Genomic DNA, 24579 nt, shown 5'->3' on the forward strand with positions numbered 1-24579 from the left:
TCAACTCACCAAGATGATAACTCTGATGACATAACTGTAAAAGTACAGTAAAAGAAAAATTTAAGTTCAGTTACTTTTCTTAAAAGTTTAAAGTAAAATAAGTGTTAAAGTTCCTGCAAACTACTGTACAGGTACAGTAAATGTTATGTTATTATTTGCATAGTACTACAGGTAGAGTACAAAAAAAAATGTTATTTTATTACAGTACAGTATAGGTACAGTACAGTAAATGTCAGTACAGTAATAGTATTTGCACAGTAAATGTTATGTTATTATTTGCACAGTACAGGTACAGTACAGTTAAGGTTATTTTATTATTCATACTGTGATGATACTGTATTAGTAAAGGAATTTAATTTAAAACAACTCTGGTGTTATTGTTATTATTAATCATGAAATGTCAGCCCAACACATCACACAATAGACCATATTATTTACATGCCATATATTTTGTCCGACTTACGTCCAAATCGTCTTACGACCGGAAGGTCAGAACGTAACGTGGTCGTAAGTCGACGAGTATCTGTATACAATACTACAGATGTCATCAGGAAGATCTTCAGTATTATTGCATTTTTAAAGGGACGTGTACAATATTGACATCTCGCAAATCACTTATATATACAATACTACAATACTACATATACGTAAACGAGCGTTTGGAACATCATTATTATTGTGATTTTAAAGGGACGCGTACAATATTGACATCTTGCAAATCACTTATATATACAATACTAGAGATGGCAGCCGGAAGATCTTCTGTATTATTGCGATTTTAAAGGGACGCCTACAATATTGATATCTCGCCAATAACTTATATATACAATACTACAGATGGCAGCTGTTACTTTATCGTTTACAAACAATATTGCAGCAACACTGATCGATCAGATTCTATACCATTATACACAAGTATGCACTTTCATTCATGTTAGCGTGGACGTCTGCTTTTTACTATAAGATCGCGTTTAATAAGTATTTATTACGCATATGAACAAACATTATGAAGATGCACTGTATATGTTACATTTTACACTTTCACATTGAGATTCATTGGGGGAAAACAAAATTTCAGAAAAAAAAATCCGCCCACTTTGAAAGCATTCGTGCCGCTCACATACAAACAAGTGTATACAATCAGCAATCATTACAAACTCGCTACCATTGGACTAATTGCACTATAAATCCCCCAAACAACATGGCCAAGGCGTCCCTTGTGATCGACATTGTATCAATTCGCTTCTGTGTTTTTGCATACCTTGTTACTCCTTGTGTTGTGTTTGCTCTGCTGTTTGGCTTTGTGCTGCTTAGCTTGGCAAATATGGATAACGATTTGTTAGACGTTGCTGCTGGTGCTGCTGCACAAGTAGTGATTCAGAGAATCAGGCGGGCTTGGCGGCTCCGAGTGAGACAAAGGGCTCGTTTGGTTTGAGGTCCTCGTGTCTACAGGGTGAGAACCACCTTGGAAAACATGAGTGACTTCGTGGTTTATGACAAGTATAGGCTCAATCGCGAACAGCTCATTGGCCTTTACAATGTTCTTAGACCTCATCTGGAGCCACGTATACGAATAAGGACTGCTGTCCCTGGCATCACCAAGATGCTAAGTTGTATATACGTCCTGGCCTCCGGGAGTTTTCAATCTGGAGAGATGTACATGCATGGCCTGTCTCAAGGTACATTCTCGGTGGTTTTTGATAAATTTCTGGACGCCATGGTACGTGTTAGTAAGCGTTACATAGGATTCCCTCAGAATGATGGTGATTGGAGGCGCCTGAAGAGGGAATTTTTTGCAATAGCTGAATTGCCCAATGTCTTGGGAGCAATAGATTGCACCCACATTGCGCTGCGTGCTCCAGCCGATGACTTGCCCTTCAGAAATCGCAAACATTTCCATAGCCTCAATGTGCAGTATGTTTGTGATGCACGGATGCGGATTATGCACCTGTGTGCGAATTTCGGCGGGGCTTGTCATGATGCCCGCATCCTCAGACAGTCGTCCCTGTGGCGACCGTTTGAGGAAAGACAGTTTCCACCTGGGTGGCTCGTTGGTGAGTACTTGTGCACAACATGGTTAATTAGTTAGACAATTGCCGCTGTAGTCTTAAAAAACAGTTGTGTTTGTGTAATGTGCAAAATGTGCAACTATAGGATGCAATTTAACCATTTCTTTATCTTTCCGCAAATGTCTAGTTTTACTTTAAAACAGATATGTAGCATGTCTTAGTTTAAATGGGCAGATAGAGAATGCAATTTAACCATGTCATTGTCTTTTCCGCAAATGTCTAGTCTTACTTTAAAACAGATATGTAGCATGTCTTAGCTTAAATGGGCAGATAGAGAATGCAATTTAACCATGTCATTGTCTCTTTCCGCAAATGTCTAGTTTTACTTTAAAACAGATATGTAGCATGTCTTAGCTTAAATGGCCATATCGAGAATGCAATTTAACCATTTTGTTTTTAGTTTAGCAAAGGTCTGGTTTATGCGAAATACGCATATGTAGCATGTCTTAGCTTAAATGGCCATATAGAGAATGCAATTTAACCATGTCATTGTCTCTTTCCGCAAATGTCTAGTTTTAGCTCACAACAGATATGTAGCATTTCTTAGCTTAAATGGCCAGATCGAGAATGCGATTTAAACATGTAAATCTTTTTTAAGGAAAATTTTTATTTTAGGGGATTTTCGTGTACACAAATGAAAAGTATTTTAATATAATAATTATAAATAAATTATTAATATTTGTCATTTTGTTATGTTCATTATTTATAGGTGATTCTGGTTACATGAGCCGGCCTTGGCTCATTACGCCTATACGTAACCCCACTGATGAGGCCCAGGAGCGCTACAATAGGGCGCACAAGCGGACTAGGGCTGTAGTCGAGAGGATGTTTGGGCTCCTCAAAATGAGACTCCGATGCCTTGACAGGTCGGGAGGAGCCCTCCAATACAGCCCTAGTAAGGTGGTTAAGATCGTTATAGCCTGCAGTGTCCTGCATAATATTGCAGAGCGGGCTGGGATGCTGCAGGCCATCCAGGCACCCCAACACCTCCTCAGAGATGAGGAGGACGGGCCATTCCGGGACGAGGGGCTCAATGTCAGAGCAGACATCATCAACAGTCACATCAGATGGTAAATAACAGAAGTTAGATAGGAGTATTGCCAAAATATGTGAATTCTAGGGAAATGACAAGTAGAGAATTTTGCAAATATGTTAGGATTGTTCATCAAATGATTAAAAAATTTAAATTTATTACTATAGGTGATGCTCTGGTCCTGTAATGACTTTGCCACCTGGTTTTTAAAGACAACATCAGCTTTTAAGTATAAATAATGTATGGACTGTGGCTGGCAGGAATTTGGAACAAACAGACATCATATGTCATACATTTTACAAACTAGTATTTATTGTACACATTACTTGAATTTTGGATACTCAGAAAGGGATCCTCTAGCAAGACTGTGGTTCAAAGTCAGATTCAAAGTCACACATTTGAGGTTAGGTCTGCTCAATATATGACTCATCTTCACACTTGATTGATAGAACATAACACAAGATGCTACACACGTAAGCTAGTGACAGAAATAGTTTCAGAAATAGGGGGTGGGAGAGGGGTGCAGAAATAATTAACACACTTGTATTAATTGTTTGTTTCTCACTTTCTCTGCCATTAGGGATATGACTTCATCTAAAGACTGAAAGTGAAGAATTCAAGAATGAAAGTGAAGAATCCCAGACTGAAAGTGAAGAATCCAAGACTGAAAGTGAAGAATCCAAGATTGAAAGTGAAGAATCCAAGATTGAAAGTTAAGAATACCAATGTGATCATGCTTGGCATTGTCTTTCAAATGTGCTGACCTTGAAAACCATACAAAGAGACACGTTCACATGGTAAGTGGCAACAAGTTGATGGACTAAGGCTGTGGATGCATCCTATTGGAGACACTTGGATGAGTTTTTTTAATTTTAGATGGTATTTCACAATCCTCTCATTTGAAAATGATGAATAAGACACCTAATGAAGATAAACTGTTATTTTCAAGATAATTGACTTTCAAAGACCATGCATACAGGTTGGTTTGCACAATGCATGCTAGTTACAAATCACAGGAGGAAGAATGTTAAGAATTAGGAATAGTTACATGTCCTAGATTAGAATATTTTAATTTTACATACATTACCCCTACTTTGTGCTACAGAGGAATCACATTCTGACCAATCAGACAAAGGAATACATTTTATAGTTGATATAGAGGTATATTATTAGAAGGGACATGAAATATTACATTTATGTTCAGCATACTATATAAATTATTTTTGAAAATGTTATATGCATTATTTTGTCTAATTTAAAATGCTGATATTTAAATGTAATATTGATGAGACAATATAATGGTATTTAAAATTATGGATAGGTATAGATGTAATGTATGAACCTTTTTTTTATTTTAAATATCTTGTGAAAAAAAAATGTTAGAGCATAGACACAAGATGAAATTTAATTTGTTTTACTGAATATTTTAAGACGTGTTCATGAAATAACTAATGTTTATAATTTTTTTCTTTCTTTTTCAGAGTTTCATCTGCAATGAATTACCCTTTTTTTATCTTTAATTTATTTTATTGTCAATAAATATTTTTAATACTATATCTTTATTTTTTATTTTTTTTAAATCTTTTTTAAAAAAAGATTATAATAAATATATCCATATAATCTGACAAGTAAAAAGAAAATTACTCCCATGACTGTTAGTTGTCTATTTGACAAGCACATGCCTGATCTAAAAATTTTCATCATGTCTTGAATTAATAATATAAAAACAGCTTATTCAGATAATGTTAAAGTCAAGTATCTTTTAAAAATTAATTTAGAGTTAAATCCATTGATGTTTTTATTGTGTAATTTATAGATGTTAAAATTAGAACATGTTTATGACGAGGATATGTAGTCTAAATTAGACCGAACAACTTTGTTCTTTTCACTTTTAAGAAAGGAAAGTGGTTAACTTACACTAAAGTGACAGTGTAGTTGAATGTAATTTTTTTTATTGATATTATCATGTATCTTCCTTAGGTATCCAAAACATTATTATAATAAATATAGGTTGTTGTTTTTTTTATATGTTTAAAATTCTTAGGAAATGTAAATTCATTTAATTTCATATTTAGACCAAGCTAGTTATTGTATGCCATATTGATGACTTTTCTGTTCTAGTGGAGTAATTTGAAGGCTCATTTAACTATAGCTAGCTCGTAATATAATTTCTAAAAATTATTCATCTTACCTCTTGGATAGATATCACATATCTATATGTATTGTCATTCCCCTTTAGTTTCTTTCTACAATGTTAAAGGGACACTGAACCCAATTTTTTTTTCTTTTGTGATGTAGATAGAGCAGGCAACTTTAAGCAACTTTCTAATTTACTCCTATTATCAATTTTTCTTCGTTCTCTTGCTATCTTTATTTGAAAAATAAGGCATCTAAACTATTTTTGGGTTCAGAACTCTGGACAGCATTTTTTGATTGGTGGATGAATTTATCCAACAATCAGCAAGGACAACCTAGGTTGTTCACCAAAAATGCAATAGCAAGAGAATGAATACAATTTTATAATAGGAGTAAATTAGAAAGTTGATTAAAATGTTATGCTCTTTCTGAATCACAAAAGAAACAATTGGGGTTCAGTGTCCCTTTAACTCCACATATTCCTAATGGTTTGGTCCTTAAAGGGACATTCCAAAAATATATAATTTAGTGAATTATAGACAATACAAATTTAATTGAAACAACATTTAAATGTATTATTAGTATCTAATTATATTCATTCTTTAAATATCCTTGGTTAAAGAAATATCAATGCACATGGCTTAGATAATGATATAAGGCATCTATGTGCAAACAAAAATCAGCATCAAAAGAGCCTATCTAGCTATGATTTTCAGCCAAGAATATAAATTTTCAAAAGATAATGAGAGAATAAAACCAAATATAACGTTGTTTTAATATTCTATTATTCCTCGAAATCATTAAAAACATATAGCTTAATGTCCCTTTAAGGTTAAGATGGCTAATACAGCCATTAGAAGATATTTCATTCACATCCAGAAGTTTGAGAAAGGGAGGTGCATAGGTTTATGATCATCAAAACATTATTTTGAAATATCTACTTAAAGGGACATGAAATATAATATAATTTTAAAAATTAACATCTATCATCTATTTTAAATCACTATTTTGTGGTTATTTGCTTTCAAAACATATCTAGATATGCTCAGTAGATGAAGATTGGTGGATACACAGAGATGCCTTGTGTGATTTGCTCAACCATGTGCATTGCAATTTCTTCTGTTAAGGATATCTAAATAAAAAGATAAATTGAGTTACATTTCAAAGTATAAAAATGTATTTTTTCTCCGGATCAAGTTTTGAAATTATTTTGGTGTAATGTCTCTTTACAAATAAAGATAGAAACATATAAACATAGAATTTGACAGTAGATAAGAACCAAAAAGGCCCATTAAGTCTACCCATATTACATGTTACTTTTTCCTTAGGATAGCTTTATGCATGTCCCAGGAATTTTAAAATTCCTTTACAGTCTTTGTGTTTACCACCTCAAATGGAAGTTTATTCCATGAATCCACCACCCTTTCTGTAAAAAAATGCTTCCTCAAATTTCTCCTGAATCTACTACCCTCTAACTTTAGATTGTGACCCCTTGTTTTGGCATTTATTTTTTTGTGAAAAATGCTTTCAGCTTCTATTTATTTAGTCCCTTCATATATTTGAAGTTTTCTATCATGTCACCTCTTTCCCTTCTATCTAGATGCAATTGCACAATAACATAAGTGAGCAGTTCAGACAAATACAAGCTCGATGTTTATTTACTAATAAGAAACAAACATGTATTTTAACATTTATAAACAGATTATCCAAGTTACGGACATTAGAACCAGAAATTACGAATTTCAGAAATGTCGCGTGGGAAACGTATCTTGCAACATGAAAGTCGACCTCATAAGGGAGTGGGTACAAGCCTGTAAGAGAGATGGCAAGAAAACTAAGCCCAAACGGAAATTCTACCTACTCTCTTATGAGGTGACTTTATGCGAGCTCCTCAATCTCTGGGTCCCCAAAAGATTTCGATCCTCTCCATCCTCTGCCTCCTCTTCTTCCCTCCCAGCTGCTGGATCACAAAGTCCGGACCTGGGGGCCAGTGCAGCTGCTTCTCCGTCCGGTGGCCTGGGAGGAGCCGAAGGAGAATCTGAATCAGGTAACTATTCAACTTCATATAATATATTAATATTTGATTAGACTTTTAAGAAATGTGTATATAGTCATATATTCAACCTATATAGATCTCACAACATACGCTACATATGATGTTTAGATATATGAATTTAGATTAGTCACACATGAAATAGGAGTGATGTTTCTTGCGCTCTCCAAAATATGCGTCACAGAGCGAAAAGGGAATTGCGCATCCATGAAATCACTATCATCCGCCATTTCATACATTGACTATCGAATCATAACCCAGTTATAAATATTATTTGTTATTGTTCAATATTACCAAATATACAATTTCAATCTCGTAATACACCCAATTGCACATATATTTTAAGTCTTTATGAAATGATACTCATCACACTACTATATCCAAATGAATTCCGATTCACGGATGCGTAATTCCGCTTGGAATCATTGCGCAATGATCACGAAAAATAGAATTGCGCACACAGGTGAACATGTGTTTCCTGTAACTGCCATCGCTTTACACATGTTGGTCAAATCACGGATGCGTAATTCCGCTTGGAATCATTGCACAATGATCACAAAAAATAGAATTGCGCACACACGTGAACATGTGTTTCCTGTAACTGCCATCGCTATACACATGTTGGTCAAATCACGGATGCGTAATTCCGCTTGGAATCAGTGCGCAATGATCACGAAAAATAGAATTGCGCACACACGTGATATGTTAATTAATATATATGTGAAGAATACAGTATCCTTATTTACAATCTTCTACATTCTAAAAACTATACTAGCAAGATCAAAATAAACAATGAACTATCTCCATCAATTGATGAGAATGCAAGAACACAACAAATGAATTAAAGCTACAGTCAACAACATAACAGATTGAAAATAAGAGTACAGGATATATTTTTGAAGACATTAATTGAGGAAACAATGAACTCATGTGAATAAAAATAGATTATTAGTTTGTCAATGTAAATTTTTACAAAAAATGTTTTTCTCCATGGCCTGTTTTGCATTAATGATATCCAATCCTCATTGATTATTTTACAGATCTGGATGTTGGTGCTGGAACCTCAAGCCAGGGCTTGCCAAAGTATGGTATGTCTCATTTTAATTTACATTTGTCTTAGAAACATGGACATAGCATTACATAATACATCCACATTGATTGATATTTATATGGATACTCTAATTCTCTTTTCTTGTTAGTTTAAATTAAGAATCAGGAATCAAATTTTGGATTACATTGTAATACAAATCTAAAATTCGGACTATTTGAAGATATCACTTCTATTCTTGATATCTTCATTTTACAGTAATATTATTTTCATGGCCAATTTATATTCTGCCCCTGTGTAGTGCTTGATATTTTTGGGATATATTTTGACAACAATCACACATTTTTGCATATGTTTCGATTTTAAAAATATACATTACATACGTTTTTTGTTTCTAGTAATTTAAGGTACATGAAAACTAACTTTTATATTTACTGATTTAGACACGTGATTTGCAGGAATTTTTTAAACATTTGATTAGCTAAATTGCTTCAGTCTATTGTTATCGTTATTCTAAAATCATATCTAGGTTGGTTTAGGTTAAGCAATGCATTACTGGGATTAACCAGCTGTTTTTTTGATGCATAAGTTTGCCTATTTTTATAGGTTCAACTCATGTGTTCAGATAACAGTAGTACATAGTTGCTCCTTTAAAAATAAAATATAACACAATGAAGCAAAAAAAGTCCAAAATAAGTCTATTATCAATTTTTTATAAATCACAGGCTTGATTTTAATAAAAAAATAATCCAATTACACATTTTGAGCTTCATGTCCCTTTAAGAGAGGATAATTAAAGAATCTTGATGATATCCTTAAATAACATATTAGATTGTAATTGCATGCTCCATCCCATTCATTACATCAACATATGGACTCGACAATTCATTAACAGCGACATTGTCAAATCCAGATATTTGAATATTAAAGGGACACTGACCACAAATTATTTCTGTTGTCATTCAGATAGAGCATGCAATATTAATCAACTTTATAATTGACTCCTATAATCATATTTTCTTTATTCTCTTGGTATCTTTATTTGAAAAGCAAGAATGTAAGTTTAGCTGCAGGTCCATTTTTGGGGACCAACCTGGGTTGTTCTTGCTGATTGGTGGATACCTTCAACGACCAATATTTATTGTTACAAATAATTGCTTAGCTGCCTTTAAAAAAAAAAAAAAAAACAATTATAATAGGAGTCAATGTAAAATTCTAATAAAAATTTTTTTCAAGTGAAATCAATGATTTCTAAAATTGATGTCAGTGTCCCTTTAATAAGCAATAGATTCATTCAGCCTTACATTGTTTGGATGAAACAATATTGATATATAAATCACATATTCACTCTTGGACTTACTTTATAGATATAAGCATACTCTAACAGCACCATGATTACATATTTTGAATAATAACTTCTGTTTGGTATTGTGATCAATATGTGTTGTGTCCTAAACAAGATTACTGTACATTGCACTAACGGATCGATGTGCCACATGGCTTTGTTTAGATTTGTCACCAGTTGTTATTCCAAATGTTGTTTGTGTGTATTCTTTTCAAAACATTGATCGATGGGTATATTTAGATATGCAATAGAATCATATGAGATGAATTGTCTGTCTAATATAGTCAGAAATTAAACATATGTTAAAGACATCTTATTCTTCAGAATCACCTTGATTCACTCATGCATTTATTCTTCAGATTAGTGCTCTAGTCTTCACATTTCTAAGTATATTATTATTAAAAATCGATACTGATGTGATTTAGTGATGTCCAAACTGTGTTCACTAATATATATCTATATCATTCATAGATATAGTTGTTGTGGGGAGCCCAGAGGGATCCAGCACCAATGCTGAGCTGCCTTTGCAGTCTTTTGGTAAGTCCATTGACTCATTCATATGTCATTGAAGGTGTATCTGTAATCAATATTATGATCATGATTCTGATGAAGCATTACATTTGACTAAAACATATAATTTACTCCTCTGATTATATATCGATTTTATTTTAATATTGAAAGATTAAGATCTCAAAGCTTCTTAGTCTACACCTTTGTTCTTCAGAAGATGGATAGCATATGTTTGTTTTGATTTTCAATTTTGACAACAATCATCAAGTGATACACACATGAGAACTCTTAAATGTTCCATGTACTCTGCTTTTGTGATTTTAAAAATAATACAGACACTAAAATGAAATTCTTACTCATTGAGAATAACATATCTAATGTCATTTGTATGCTCCATCAAAATGATGTAAATCATAACTTTGGCTGTGTATATCTTTAATGCAACATTGATGTGTGTCTTTGAGCAACAGTAACATATGTTATAATATCTGATCTTAACGTGTACAACATGTTATGTTTTACAGAGATTAATGTAACATGTGGGACGGAGGAGGAAGAGGCTCCCTTGGATTCTGATGGTATGTGAAATATATCTAACATGTATCAAACATGTATTTTTTTTGTAAATATTCTCTGGAAGAAAATCAAAGTCTACAGCTTTGGCACTTTAAAAAGTATTATTCCTTTTCTTTTAGAATACACTACTGCCCCCTTTCTATATCATGCAGCATGAACATATGCTTGGATTATTCTTTCATTTATGTATGATTTGTAATTCATGACATCATGATGTCACATGCATATTCCAGGCCAAACCACAATAATCATTTTCTTATTGTACAGACAGTCATTGCTATTCATCTGAGTGCCTATATACATACCATATCCTTATGTCATCATTGTTTATAAATTCAAAACCACTTCTAAGTATATCTAAAACATAATCATGTTGAAATGCCTTGATTTGATTTCATGATGTATGAGATGTTAATATATTTTTATTATATATTTCAGATGGAACCTCCACTTCTGGGCATCATTTTGCCCAGGCCCCTCCCCAGGTAGAATCCCCTCCACAGGCCCAAGCCCCTCCCCAGACAGAAGACCCTCCCGGCCCTTCCCATTCCTCCTCTCCTGTCCCTCCAAAAAAACGCCCCTTAGCCCCCCTTCGCTGCTCTCCCCGTCTTTTGGCCTGTACAGCTCCCCCACCTGCCCAGCCCCCAACTCACCAGGCCCCTGACTCCCCAGCTGTACGGGCATGCCCAGCTACAGGTTCAGCGTTCGACTCTACAACGTATGATGCGTGTAGAGTCAACGCTTGAATCTGGAGCTGGACATGCACAGGACAATGAAGGTGATGCCCAATAAGTGGAGGATCTGGAGATGCTCCAAGGGTGCAGATACGAATCTTCCGTCCACATGTTGCTGTTTTTTATTTTCTTGTTGCCATTTGGCCTTCTTTTGTTGATTGTTGTGCCTGTTGCACTCTTTTACCTTGTCAAATGGCTCCAATGGGGCTGTGCTGGCCTTTGTTGGCCCTTGTCAACTCCCTCCAAGGACTGTGATGCACTCTTTTACCTTGTCAAATGGCTCCAATGGGGCTGTGTTGGCCCTTGTCAACTCCCTCCATGGACCGTGATGCACTCTTTTACCTTGTCAGATGGCTCCAATGTTTCAGATTTTACAACATGTTTTTGGTCATTTCTTTATGTTTTATGACATAATTATAAAATACATGTCATTCCACTATTCTTTGTCCTCTTTATTCATGTCATTGATTGAAATCTATAGTTTATGTGGTTAATCCTTAAAGGGACCTGAAACCAAATAATGGTCTTTCCTGATTCATAATTATAATACAATTGTAAATTTAATATTTACATCTCCAATTTAATTTGATTAATTTTCTTGATATACTTTTCATCAAGATTAGGATTAGCATAGGAATGAATTTCTATATATATATATATATATATATATATATATATATATATATTGCTGATTATATATATATATATATATATATATATATATATATATATATATATATATATATTTATATTTATATGTATATTTTTATTTTCACATCCATGTGTTCATTTGTAAACTATTTGTGAATTGATGCACCTTTAACAAATGATCCCAGGATTGATACAATGAGATAATTTCTGTAAATTATAAATTTGATGTAAATAGTATCCTCTCTGTGAATCCTGAAACTCAATTGTTTGTATTTCTTGTCCCTTTAAGTGATGCTGAGCACAATTGTTAAGGAATGGATATGCATTTCTAATGCGTTTTTGTCCTTTTTACATGAACATGGACATATAATCTTTTTTTAAAAAGACTATTTGAATGTTGACAGCACATGTATTCCAATTTCACTTATATCTTATTGTAGTAGTGTAACAAAATCAATCACTGTGTGTAATGCACATATTTTAGATGATTAATATCTTTCTCTTATTAATTTTTATATTTAATTATGCAACGATATATGGCCATAGATAGGCTGACCATATTTAAACTTGAATAAGTGACACGTTTGATCAATATATGTGTCATTATTGTTATTCCCAAAAAATATAAACATATCTGAAAACATCAATGACATATGTATTTCTCATGTGTACCTTTTAAATGGTAAAGATGGACACCATAGCTATAGGTATAGGTATATAATATATAACACATCCCTGTTTTTCTAATGCATCTCCTATCATTGCTTCTCAGTTAAAGGGACATGGAACACAACAATCCAAAGATTTACATTTATTTTTAAAATGTATTTCAAATTGCAATGTCGTACATAATCGTGTAACCTAAAATGTTGTTTTCATGTCTATTTAAACCATGCTGCTTGCTAAATAGTTTAGTTAATAATCCTCTGGTTCTACTTAAATATCTCTTTATTTTCAATAATGGATTCTATTTCATATATCACAGTATTATGTTATCTAGCGTGACATTCATAGCTAGCAATATAGCACATACTAGTTTATAAAATATAAATATGTTTCTTATTGATATGCCAAGCTGTCAAATGAGTCCTTGTACTGGCTGACGTTTTTACTCAATCTCGGATGCGCCATGTTGCTTAAGACGTCACCTGCCAGGCTGTCCAATGAGTCTTTGTATTGGCTGACTTTTACGCGATCAAGGATGCGCCTTTTATTGTATGAAGTTTTTACACGATCAAGGATGCGCCTTTGATTGTATGGTGTTTTTACGCGATCAAGGATGCGCCTTTGATTGTATGGCGCTTTTACGCGATCAAGGATGCGCCTTTTATTGTATGGCGTTTTTACGCGATCAAGGATGCGCCTTTGATTGGATGGCGTTTTTACGCGATCAATGATGCGCCATGTTAATTAAGACGTCACATACCAAGGTTGAAAAACCGTCTGATTGGATTACGTAGTCCCGCAATATTTGAATTTGCACGTAACCCACGTTTGTGAATGAGAAGCCAAGTTTAAAACCATGGCGAGTATGGATTGTGTGAATCATGTACATTGTTGGCCCATAGCTGATAAAGAACACAACATTCTCTTTTGATGGCTGTCTCGTTAAATAAACGAATGAAAGCAAAATGTTTTCCTGCATAAGATATTTTGAGGCAAGTGCGAATCCATGGATATAGACCATCTTGTTTAATATGTTTATCAACAATATGTTCCTTTATATGAATAATGACTGTGTTGTGTATAATTTTCAACATATCGAATTCCGAAAGATGCCCTATTGTATTTGAATCAAGTAATAAATATGCATTGACCTTTATCATATGCTAAATATATGAGATGCTTACTTTTTCAAGATGTTATGTCGTGGTATTTTTTATTAAAGGGTCATTATACACTAATTTTTAAAACACATATATGTTTTTTCTATCTATTTCTATATTAGTTTTTTTATAATAAATGTCTATTTTTGATTATGTTTAAATAACATTGCAGTGATTTTCTGACTCCTCCCCAATCCTCAAAGTTTGATGTGAGTACCATCAGCTACCTTCTCCAGCTTGCTCCTGTTTGTGTAAAGGGTCTTTTCATATGCAAATGAAGGGGCATTGTCTTATTTCCCACTTGGAATGGGCTTTGCAGCTATCTTTTCAATATAGCTAGATTTTATAAGTAAGTCTTTAAACCGTTTTCTCATGGATTTTGATATCAGTGTGTGGTCATCTGGTTGTTTATAGTAGTATCTATTACATGCAGTTGTCTGAAAATGATTGTATACTGTCTCTTTAATGTAAATGTTGAGTATTGTGTCATGTATGAGTTCCACATTGTTTAATCTCCAAATATATTAGTGTGAGCATATATTTCGAAAGTAACTCATAAAAGGACCTGAAACCATATTCCTTCTAAATTAAATGTCTTACTTAAAAATATTCAAACATAATAATGTCTCTTTAAGAAAATAGACTTTATTTAACACGTCATTAGAAATCCTATTCCAATATTTTCTTGTTTGAACAAGTACATGTAGATATACCAACAATCAAAGAATTAGCATATGTTAGCATATGTAATTTTTTAAAGGGACTGTCTTGAAAACCAATAATGATTTTAATGTTGAAAAAAGCAATTTTTTTTTTTTTTTTTTATCTCAAACGTTTCTCACCAATTTATCATAGTTCTCTTGTTATTCTTAGTCGATAGCTAAATCTAGGAGGTTCATCGGCTCATTTCTTAGAGCTTGAAGAATGCATGCAATCTGAATGAATTTTGACCACTAGAAGGCATTTTGTTATAAATTTCATATAGAAAGCATTGAGCTCATACAGCATAGTTACCCTGGATTGATCAGTGATTGGCTAAAATGTTGGTCTGTCAAAATAACATCAATAAGTGGTCATTTTTCAGAGGCATAGATACAAGGGTAATCACATAAGTCACACGTGTAATTCTCTACGTTTTTTTTTCAAAACTTGATAATGCGTAATACAGTGTTTTCTTTGTAAACAACAATAATGTTCTGACTGTCCCTTTAAGCTGTGTTATTGGCATTCAAACCGTAATATGCCATCATGTATAATTGTAATGGTCATTTTGTTTGAGATTAGGGAAACAGTTTGGACATCACATCACAGAAACCAATCAATGGAATGAACAAGAATAGGTATGTGATGATGTGGTGTCCACACACTTGTAACCCACACTCTGCAAACAATCTGCCTTCATGGACCCCGTCCCATAGAAGCAGATTATATGCAGAGTGTGGTCCACAAGTGTAAGAAGATCACATCATCACATACCTATCCATTACACATTAAATAACCAAAAATATATATACCAAAAAATACTTCCTTCCTCTTCCTTCCCCTCTTCCCATGAGACTGAGGCTCTGGGGGGGGCAACTGCCCCCTCCGACGAGTTCTCATGGGAGATGTTTGGGGAAGAGGGGAAGGAGGAGTACTGGGATGACCAGGCTGAGGAGGAGATTGAGGAGTACCAGGAGCAGATGGCCCAGGTTCAGATGGCCCAGTAGCAGATGGGGGTAAAATCTGGATTGGATGAGACTCTTAAGCGCTTGTGCTTAATTACCCAATAAGGAAAGATAGTCTTACTATGTAGTTGGATTCAATGAGATCTATTTATTTTTAGAATTATAAATACATACAATAAAATTTAAAACAATAGAAATTGATTCTTAAAACAAATCTAACTGGTTGGCCAACCATACAGTGTGAATAAAATGATATAATATGTTTTCCAATCCCTGTTACTTAGTGTATTATACAAACATATCTGTATATTTGAATTTTTGAATTTTGGTTTAATTGCAGATATTTTTTATGGATTTGATATAGTGGACTTGTGAAGAAGTATGGTATCCACAAAGAATATTCGCAATATTAATTCTTAATTACCATATTTACCATATTCGTTTGTTTAAAGCTGAACATACATAATTAAAATAGCATCAATGGTATCAACAATATAATTAAAATAGCGTCAATGGTATCAACATTAGTAACAAATAATAAAAGTGAAACAAAAATAAAGTGATACAGTAAAAATCGTATAAGTTATGAAAGATAAAGTCTTTCTGCCGTGATCGTTAGAGTAATTGTTAATTGCTTTTTGTTAAAAGCGCTGTTGTTAAGTCCTCCGTGGGGATAGTATGTGCGGGCGTGCTGCAACACGTTTTTGTCTAATTGCTATATATATTGCGATTATAAGTCACTGTTAAGTAGTTTTGGTTATCTGTCCTTCACATTAACTTCCTTAGTTGGTGTAGGTATAATAAATCTTACCCGTTGTTTCTTTTGGGATACTTTGTTTCTGGTCTAGTTTCTTTTTGTACCCAATTCAATCTTTACTGTGATGAATGTGGATCGGAAGCCGGGATAGCCGCTGCCGGTGTTGTAGTGGTTTCAGTATGTCGAGTTGGTTTGTCTCTGCGATTACACACACTTGAAGAAGTAGATGCTGTGGTATTGTGGTAGTGTGCTTTAACCGTTAATCCTTTTGTCAGATGGCTGGGCTTTTTGCCCGGTTCAGGTTTTCAAAACCTCTTGAATTGTTGTGAATGTGTTCTGTTTAGATCCGTACTCTATTTGTTTCAGAGTATCTGATCTGCAGGTGTCCACAGGTTTCTTTAGGCCCAATTATTAGGTAAGGTATTTCAGTTGTTCTTGGCGGTCCTTTGAAAGGAAGACTAGGTGCTTTGAAGTTTGTTCTTGAATGCTTCAGAATATCTTTCAAGCATATTTGTTGGTCCGTGGTTTGATGTAGTCTTGGCGGTCCACTTCGAAAGTGGACTATGAAAATGTTCAGTGTAGCAAGGAGTAGGCAACGCGTTTCAGCTAATTAATACAGCCTTTATCAAGCATATCATAAGCATATTTTAATTATGTATGTTCAGCTTTAAACAAACGAATATGGTAAATATGGTAATTAAGAATTAATATTGCGAATATTCTTTGTGGATACCATACTTCTTCACAAGTCCACTATATCAAATCCATAAAAAATATCTGCAATTAAACCAAAATTCAAAAAATCAAATATACAGATATGTTTGTATAATACACTAAGTAACAGGGATTGGAAAACATATTATATCATTTTATTCACACTGTATGGTTGGCCAACCAGTTAGATTTGTTTTAAGAATCAATTTCTATTGTTTTAAATTTTATTGTATGTATTTATAATTCTAAAAATAAATAGATCTCATTGAATCCAACTACATAGTAAGACTATCTTTCCTTATTGGGTAATTAAGCACAAGCGCTTAAGAGTCTCATCCAATCCAGATTTTACCCCCACTTTGAAGTTTGTGAGATTACTTCTTCGAGACTCCCTAGCTTTTACCCCCACAGTGCATAGTTTATTAACCCAACACACCAATACCAGTAGCAGATGGACCAGGTTCAGATGGCCCAGTAGCAGATGGACCAGGTTCAGATATAACTTCTCTTTGGCCTTGTATAACTTCTCTTTGGCCTTGTATAACTTCTCATTGGCCTTGTATAATTTCTCTTTGGCCTTGTCGAATGGCACGAATATCTTCTGACATCTGGACTCGAGTTTGAATATTTTCCCTCCGGGAGGCACGCATCTGTTCTTGAAAATCCAGCAATACCTGCACCTCGGCTATCTCCTCCTCAGGTACTGCTGGTGCACGGCGGGCTGCTGGTGCACGGCAGGCTGCTGGTTCAAGAGGGGCTGCTGGTTCAAGAGGGGCTGCTGGTGCAAGAGGGGCTGCTGGTGCAAGAGGGTCTGCTGGTTTTGGGATCTCTTCGGCAGTGGGGGCGGCTTCTTCTTCTGAGTATAGAGGGATGTCTTTGATGTCTCCCCAAGGTGGCAATTCATCCCCACCACTCTCATACCTGGGTGAAGGAGGAGCCTGTGGTTGCTGTGCTGGCTCCTCCCCAGACTCTGTATATTGTAAAAATAAAGAAATGTATATATTAGCATAGTTCCAAATAAAGATGTAAATGCTTTTGCTTACAATAGAATTACAAATGCAGCCTCATTAATCCACTTTGAAATATAACAATCAATACGATTTCCGCATTTTCCAAACCGTGTTTGTGATATCTATCTGGTCAATCTGAATGTTTTTATTTTGTTTTCAGTCTGTTTAAATGCACACCTAACCTGTAGCCTAGATACTAATGTAATCGCAAAGTAATTGTGAATGCGTTTACGTAATAATGTGTAAAAAAGCATAATAGCATTAATCATATTCTTAAATACATTCTTTAGTTTTGATGTTGAGAAATTATTAAATGAGCTTACCGTCAGATGAGAGTGGCAGATTCCTGGTATCGACTCCTCCGATAACGACTATGGCCACCTTGGAGATGCTGGGATGCAACATTTCCTCCCATCGGGTCATTGGAGGCCCGCCACCGGTTGCTGTTGCATGCTGGTACTCCTGAGACATTTTTTTTCAAGCTCCATTTTGCAGTCTCGGTAGCGATGTTTAATGGATTTGACATCCCTGTTGTGGCCCCCTACTGCATTAACTGCATCCCTGATCTCCAGCCAGAGATTCCTCTTCTCCCTCAGGGTGGCCTTCTGAGCTTGTAGCCTCCTAGCCCTCGGGATATATGCCTCTACGAGGGCCTCCTTCTCCTCCATAGTATACTTCGCCTCCCTAGTCAGCTTGGCCTTCCCCTGTGATGGTGTCCTCTGTTTCCCGGACTGTGAAGCCCTACTCTGTCCGCCACTGGATCCAAGCCACTTGTTCATCTTGAACTAAGTGGCTGGGTCCACCCACCGCTTCCTCCCCCGCTTCCTGCCCCCCTTCCTGCCCCCTTCCTGTCCTGTTCCTCTCCCTATCCCCCTCCCCCTTCCTCTCCCCTGACTAATCTCCTGCCTGCCCTCCTCTTCCATGTCTTCCCTACACTGATCCCTAACTCCTACAACAAAAAGTGAATGTGCCCAAATGAAAGGGGGTCAAAATAAATAAATAAAAAGACAAAAAAGTGCTCAAAGTGTGAAAGGGATATAAATAAAAGAGGGTAAGGAGTACTTAACAAACAAAAACGTATAAGAAGACTAAAATGAGGATATGTAAACTAAATGTAATGATGGGATGGGTATGGTCTTAAAAGGAATGGGGTATGGGATTACAGGGAATGGGGTATGGGATTACAGGGAATGGGGTATGGGATAAAAGGGAATAGGATTACAGGGAACAGGGTATGGAGTGTAGTATGAGAGGGGATGGGGTATGGAGTGTATGTAGTGTTATTGATAAGTGTATGTATGTATTGAATGTGTTTGCGTGTAAATGTGTTACGTATACAGAAAAAGCACTCGCACACTCAACCAAACCAACTCTCGCTCACTACCGCTCTCTTACTATCTCACACTACAAATAACTAACACACACCACCACTAACTAACTCACGCTACCACTAATTCACTCTACCACTAACTCCCTCTACCACTAACTCACTGTACCACTAACTCACGCTACCACTAACTAACTCGCACAATAACACTAACTCACTCACAATAACACTAACTCACTTTTTCACACTAACACTAACTCTCCCGGACTTCCCGGAAGAGGCGGAGCAAGCAGGACGCTTGCAACTTCGCGCTTCTCCCTTGAGCTCGAACACCAGCTCGTCAGGCGCAGGAATCCTTGGCCGCTATACACAGGCGACCCGGACAGCGAGCGGATTGCAGGAGCAATCAGCGTCTGGAAGTTAACCACAAGTGAGGCTTCTGAGACTGAAGCAACTTCATTGTTCCCGCACAGATGGGAAAACAGAGTGCCTAAACTAATAAGTGACTGGTCGGAGGAGTTTTAGCAGCAGTGTTAAGACCGCGGATAAAGCAGCCGGCCAGGATCAAGAGGGAACAGTACCCTGCAAGTACTGGCAGGGAGCGGATCCTAGAGCAGCATAACAGGCTGTGGGTTAAAGCACATCAAGTCCCCCCCCCCCCTTGGCCGGTACGGTGGTGTTGCCGGGAGAGGTGTCGATCCCTGCAAGGTATGCAGGTCAATTAACGGAGGCCCCTCTGCAGCGTATACACAGAGGATATTCAGCATCTATTAAGGTACTGTTTAAATATTATTAAAGCTGTACTAAATAAAGGGCCAGAGTGGAAGGGGGGGAGAGAAGAGCCGATATACGGTACCCCTAAAATGAAGCCTCTACAAGGGAAATGATCAAGTCAGGGGTATAAAGGAATAAAGGTTGAGCGAACTGCAGCCTGGGAAATAGTCCTGCACCGGAGCAGCTGGGAAGGTGTCTACCTGTTTAGCTTGTTTGTAGAGACAAAACTACAGAAAAAGGAAGTATTACGCGTAAAGGCATCAATCTGGTGACAAGATATATATGTTGTGACACACTCCCATAACCCTTATGGGTAGGAGTACAAAGTAGAGCTCCCATAACCTACGGGTAGGAGCCAAGAAGATAGAGAGACTTAAAATTTGACACCCTCCGTTTCGATAGCAAGAGGAACATTATAAGTTAATAGCTATCTGGTCTGTTGGTGGCTCCTTTGGTTGTTAAAACTAAATAATAAAAAGAAACAGGAGCTGAGAAGTGACAAGCCTCTGTAGAGTCAAGAGTGCTGGGAAATCATTTTCAGGGTGGACTATCTTAAAGTGGAGAAAAGAAAAGGGGGACTCTTTCTCTTTCCCTTTTTTTTTTTTTTTTTCTTTTTTTTTTTTTTTTTGTGGTTATTGTTTTCCACCTGCTTACTTTTCCCCGTTGGCTACTCTTTGTTACTGTGACTGATATGCATAATCCTCATTGATTATAAGGATGGTGAAACTGATGCAGAAAGAAATAGTTATAATAGAAGATAATAACATTGAGCCATCGAGTAGCCTAAATGTACAATAGCATATTTATAGCTGTTAAGAGATAATAATTTATATGAGAGCTAGATATTTTTTTTGCAATTTGTCTGACTATTACTGTATGTAAGCATTACTGGGTCAGTCGCTGCGTAAGCATAAGCCCAATGGGCGCTAGATGTATCTTGCGCTGACTAGATGTGGAAACTTTCAATGGTTTACAGAATACCTGGGTTAAATACAGACCTGCTGTGAAAAATAATTAATTTGTTAAAATTGTGATACAGAAAGTTCTGCCTGTGTAACATTTTTATTTCTTAGAGGTTAAGTGAGGAAAGGCTAGAGAGGGGGAAGTGGTAACAATAAAGGCTACAATAACAGATTGGGCAGATATTCATACATAGATATATGGGTTGCTAGACAGGAGTGCATAAGTACTACAATTTAGAAACACGGTAAAGGATTTTTTGTTCATCTGGTTGCCTAAACTATAGTTTACACAGCCTATATAGTTAAAATATATACAACAAAGGGTTAATTTGAGACTATATTACCTCTTACCTGGGTCTAAATCTCGGAGATAGGCCGTAATCACACGAATTTCACTTAGTTACACCTAGTTTTATTAAAGTATACACATAAGAGATATACATATCTTAAATATATTTGTAAAGGATTCGCTCTGCTAAAAACAGAGACATATTTTCACGTGGCATCTATTTTGTTTTGGGTGTGTGGGTTTTTTTTTTTGGTTTTTTTTTCTCTCTCACTTTATTGCTTGTAAATTTTGTTTATTAGAACACTGGTTTGCACTTGCTTCCCTTTAAATTGATAATACATCCTGATGGATAAATATATAGCGACCTCTAAAGGGAGCTCTCCAGCCATGCCGCCGAGACATAGAGAAAAGAAGAATAACCCTAAAAATACGGAGTTAGGCACCGATACACCGCAAATAGACACAGAAACCCAACCTCCTACAAACAATACAGCTGAGATAGTAGCCCAGATATCTAGAGTATTTACGCTGCAGTTAGATGCCCTTAAAGTGGAGATTAAACATGATATTAATTCCTTATCGACTGAAGTTAGGCAGTTCACGGCAAGAATAGAAGAGGTAGAAAACAGGGTCTCAGATTTAGAAGACAGAATGACCCAGATGGAGCAAATTAATTCCAGATTGCAGATTAACTCAGACACTATGCAGAAAAAGATAGAAGACTTAGAAGACAGGGCACGCCGCAACAATATTAGGATCATTGGGGTCCCTGAGAATGCTGACTTTAAAGATTTAGTTTATTTTATTACCAATACACTCCCTAAAGCTTTGAATATGTATTCAGAATCCCAACCCCTACAAATTGAAAGAATACATAGAATGGGGATAAGTCACAGAAACCCAGACGGTACATTACAACCGAGGCCTATAATTGTTAAATTTTTAAAATTCACAGATAAAGTTAGTATGATGAGGAATTACAGGAAATCATTTCCAGTTTTGTTAGAACAAAATAAATAATGCTATTCCAAGATTTCTCTGCAGAAACGGCGGCTAAAAGAAGACTAATGTCACCTTTTTGCTCACAGCTGATTAAAGCAAACTTCAGCGTTAGACTAGTTTATCCGGCCAAGTTACTTATACTAACAGATGGAGAACCTAAAACTCTTGAATCCCCCCAGGAAGCGAGGGTATTCTGCAGAGAGAAAGGGATCAATTAATAAAGTACAGACTGAACATGAATAGATGCCACAGTGCACAACGTATGCTGCAGACTTTATTTCAGAAGCAGAGGGTAGTTAAGTACACGATAGGAATCTCTCTTAAGGGGGCCCGGTTTTTTAACACACTACTGAAGCAGTGTCCTATCACCTATAAGAGAAAAATAGATTTAAGGAGAAAGAAACTAAGGAAGCACAAACTAAATATAAGGGGTTATGGGGGGTTCCAGTTTTTCTTTTTTATGGAAATACTATATATGTTAGTTGAATTGCGGTTGCTGATGCCTTGTTTTACTATGTATAGGAGGTTTTATTTTTCTGGATATATGAAATGTAATATTTTTGAACATGCCTGGGGTCAGGGAGGGGGGGGAAGGGAGCTTTGTTGCTTTATTAAATTACCTTTTCCCATATAAAAATATTCCCCCTTTTTTTTTTTTTTTTTTCCCCTCCCCCCTCGCACTCTGCCTCTCTCTCGCTATTAACTTAACTGGAGCAAATGAATGAGAATTTAAAAATAGCCTCCTGGAATGTGGGTGGAATATCATCCCCAATAAAACGGAAATCAATTATAAAACTGCTAGGATCATATAAACCCCATATAGTGATGTTACAAGAGACACATCTGTCTGAGAAAGAAGCCATCAAATTAAAGATTAAATGGGTAGGGGAAGTGATTTCGTCTGATTTTGATAACAGGAAAAAGGGGGTGGCAATATTAATAAATAAACTACTATCATATAAAATAATTAAAAAAATAATAGATCCGTTAGGTAGATTCGTGATTGTCCAAATTGAAATTGATAGAAAATTGTTTATTTTGTGTAACTTATATGGACCGAATAAGATAGACCGGCAATTTTGGGATACACTAGCAGGGAAACTAATGGCATATAGAGATCAAGAGCTGATTATAGGGGGGGATTTCAATATGGTTTTCTCTCCCAATTTAGATAGGTTAAATAATAAATGCAGGGCTAGAAGAGATAGAGAAACACGAATTTTACAGACATTTTGCCATAAAACTGGAACAAAAGACATTTGGAGGCTTCAAAACCCAGATAACAGAACCTTTACGTGTATCTCTAAATCACATCAGACGTTCTCAAGGATAGATATGTTTCTAATAGCGGATACAATGACGGGAAAGAAAGTAAAGACAGAAATAGGTGATATTAAGATATCAGACCATGCTGTAATCCTACTGAATTTAGAATGAAAAACCTATCAAAAACAAGCCAGTAATGACGTATTCTTTCCTAAATACTTAGCAAAAAATACCAATTTTCAGAATTGGTTGAAGAGCAGATGGCAAGAGTACGCATTGCATAATAGGGAATATGAAAACAAGCCTGAAATTTTCTGGGAATGCGGCAAAGCGGTATTAAGAGGAGAGGTAAAGGCATATCTCTGCAAAAGTAAGAAAAAAAATAAACAACAGCAGGAACAGCTTTCCAATGCAGTAAGGAATAGTTTTAACGCATATATAGCCCAGCCAAGGAGAATGCTTTGGGAGAAATATATAAATCTAAAGACCCAGAGAGACCTACTCCTCAAGCAGAACATGATACAGGAAGAAATGTGATTAAAAGCACTATACGGTGGCTTTAGGGGAAGGTCAGCTAAATACTTAGCCGCTATAACCAAAAGTAGAGTTAAAAATAATATAGGGGCAATTAAACAAGGATCAGTCAGAACCACTGCAAATAAAGAGATACAGAAGATTTTTGTAGAATTCTTCAAGAATCTATATACAGCAGGGACACTCAAGTTAGAGGTTAAAAATAAATTTTGGGAGAAGATAAATTTACCTAAATTATCACAGGATATAATGGAAAGTATCAATGCTCCAATCTCACTAAATGAAATTGAACAAGG

The sequence above is a fragment of the Bombina bombina genome, chromosome 3 (assembly GCF_027579735.1).
Source record: "Bombina bombina isolate aBomBom1 chromosome 3, aBomBom1.pri, whole genome shotgun sequence".
Taxonomy (NCBI): domain Eukaryota; kingdom Metazoa; phylum Chordata; class Amphibia; order Anura; family Bombinatoridae; genus Bombina; species Bombina bombina.